The sequence below is a fragment of the Prosopis cineraria genome, unplaced genomic scaffold, assembly GCF_029017545.1.
Source record: "Prosopis cineraria cultivar Desert tree isolate PC_DT_omini unplaced genomic scaffold, ASM2901754v1 PC3, whole genome shotgun sequence".
NCBI classification, from domain to species: domain Eukaryota; kingdom Viridiplantae; phylum Streptophyta; class Magnoliopsida; order Fabales; family Fabaceae; genus Prosopis; species Prosopis cineraria.
The window spans coordinates 45,140,051-45,143,360 of record NW_026555334.1 but is presented as its reverse complement, the minus strand read 5'-3'; positions in this window follow the sequence as shown (position 1 = coordinate 45,143,360).

The following is a 3,310-nucleotide window of genomic DNA, read 5'->3' as shown; positions in this document are numbered from 1 at the left end:
ATGAAAATTATCTTTTTGTGGCCCTTATCACTTCATCACTCATGTTTATGTTGTCTTTTATGTGTTTGTAACAAGTCTACCTTAACATTTTACTCCTTTATAGCATTGCATATGGGTTTCACTTTAATCATACCATTATTGAGTTGAAAGCGGCAAATCACAATTCAAGAGTAATTTATCTTTGAAAAATACTTGGTCAAAACTTATCAAATGAATCAAATGACATTGAGTTGGTATTTTAAGATATCGAGTAAATTTATAACTATGGTATTACATAAAGCAATGCTAGTTTCTTTTCTTTGTTTGTTTTTTTTTTTTTACAATTCCAATTTTTTTTGTATATACTACCAAGGTGATTTAATTTTGATAATTGTGTGTAAGCATTTTATGAGATGTTAGGGTAATAGGTTGCAACAAGAAAATAATAAATAAAGTTTCAAAGTTTAGTTTTGGAGGTGATAAATTTATTGCTTGTCTTTTAATTTATGTATATAATAATATTAATTATTGTCCTTCCTCTAATTTTTAATTGGTTGTTTTGTTAATATTTTTATTTGAACTTTTTTTATTGATAGTTTAAATTCAAATTTTCCTTCAGTACTAGCCTAGACATTACTCTATATATATATATATATATATATATAGTGTGAGGGGGGATTAGCTTTGGCGTGCTTCTTGTAATTTTATACTTCAAAATGCCTCCCCCCACCCCCTCTATAGTTTAATAATTTATGTATATAAATTAAAAAAGTAGTTATAATATGTGTATCTTTTAAATATAATATTCTATTTTTATTTGTCTTGAACTAAATTTAATTCTTTGAAATTCAGATCTACTTATTTAAAAATATTGTTATGAACTCATAATCAAACACCAATTCATATCATATTGTTAAACTATTTTATATAGTTATGAAATATTGGGCTTTGAATTACAAAGATATTAGGCATGCTATAATAAAATTTAATTTTTTTTAATGTGCTATTTTAACGATTTATGGCCTGTTTGTGGTTGACATTAAAAAATAAGTTTGTTTTAGATGAGTTAGAGATTTTATATAAAAAAATATCCATTTATAGAGATTTTACCAAAAAAAAAACCATATACTTTTGTATCCTTACTTGATCATGTGTCTCAAAATTAGGGTTTAGTAATTGCTTTTAAATTGGTTCCAGATTATATTATTGATTAAAAAAATTTATTCTTGGTATTTTGTTTTGATTTATTTTAATTACTTAAAATATTATTAATTATATCAAAATATATCAATCTAAATATTTGTTTTACATGATTATAACAGATTAAAATGTTACAAATATTAAGATCAAGATTAATTAAAATATAAACATATCATATAACCTATTAATATTTTTTTAATATTTTAAATTTTTTTATTTGTATAATTTGATTATGCGCTTTTGGAGCTAACAACATATTTCTTTAAAATTTAATTATTGTTTTGATTTTTTTTAATAAAATAATCTAATTGCATTGCATTGGATTCAACGACAACTAATTATTTCATAATATAATTGATCTTTTATTCTAAAAATCCATATGTGTCTAATTATCTTGAAAAATCTAATTGTATATTCGAATTATTATTCATGTTGAGTTTAAGATTAGTAAGTATTTGGATTTAAAATTGAAATATATAACCAAGATAAGTTAAAAGTACGAAAAAAATATCACAGTAATATATCTTTGGTAAAATGATTTTCATAAATTAATTATATCTTCCAGAAGTATTTGAAGTTTTGATAATACTGTAATTTGATTAGGATATGTTAACACCATCGCTTAATATATTCAATAAGTTTGGATTGCCAATGTAATGTACTTAATAATAAAAAGGCTTTAGGTTTAAATTTTGAATTTTAATCTACACCCAATAAAAATTAATATATAGTAATTAGATAAAATTGTCAAATTTATTTTGAATTTTCCTTTCATCTAGTTATTATCTTCATTATAAATAAGTGATATTAGCTACTATTTTATTTCAATTAAAATTGTGAGAATTACAAATTTATAACTTATGAGAGAAGAGACGCGTGAATAAAAATTTAATAGTGAATAAATAAAATTGATTATAAATATGTGATCCTAAATTAAATAGTCAATAAAAATACTAAAATAAAAACGTAATTATAAATAAAATATTTAAAATTAAATATTCTTATGGTATTAAATCCAATTCTACGCATTCTGTTTTCAAAGTATGTTGAAAGGCAATGTTTTTAAATCTAAACTATTAAAACTAATTACACAAATTTATATAAAAATTATGAATTTAAGTAGTTTTTAAAATTTCCTCGATCCTTCATCGTCCAATCTCATTTGAATTAAATATAAAATCTAATCATTTAAATGTATTATGAGATAAAATTATGTTAAATCTTAAATTTTAGTTCCATTTGTATTTATAATTTTTATAAAATAAATAAACTTTTTCCAACATGTTATTAAATCATTATATAATTATGTAGAACTTAATTATTCGGAAATTAAATGAGTATAACATATAATATTTCTATATTAATTTCAATTTACTTCTTGTTTAGATTATATACTTTAAATGCATTGATGGGATTGAAATACAGCCAATAACGATATTTAGATATTTATTATATTCAAATTGAAATTTTTATAAAAATTTAAGAAGTAAATTTTTATAAGATCTAATTTTTGTATTTGTATATTCTATCAATTAATTCATATTGTTTTTCACATGATTACAATCGGACGAGGGACATGAGACTAGTTTACACAACTTTTGATTAAAAATAAAGTTAAAAAAATAAACCACCTTGCAAGCAATGGTGGAGTCACATGTTGGTGATTGGGGGCACACGCCCCCTCACTTGAGAAAAATAATAGATATAGGGGTATGAATTTTTATATTTCACAATTTACACCCTCTTATTTCTATACTTTGCACTTTTTTATTTTAATATTTTAAATTTTAAACTTATTTTAATTTTATAATTTTTAGCTCTTATTTTTTTAGCTCAAAGTCTAGTGAATATTAACACATAATTTTATTATATTTAAATACCAATATTATTTATTAATATTTTAAAAAATAGAAGAAAAAATTATTTTGACTAAACTATACTTGCATAATCTTCATCCCAAATACTAGCCAAGAACTAGTAAAACAAACAATGAAAAATAAAGATTTAAGACTCAATAGTAAACTCATTGAATGTCTTTTATTAACTCGTTGTACTTGCAAGTCTACAACTTAAAGTTGAATTAATAAATAAAGAGAAAGTAAAAAAAATAGAGAGAGAGAGGGAGGGAGAT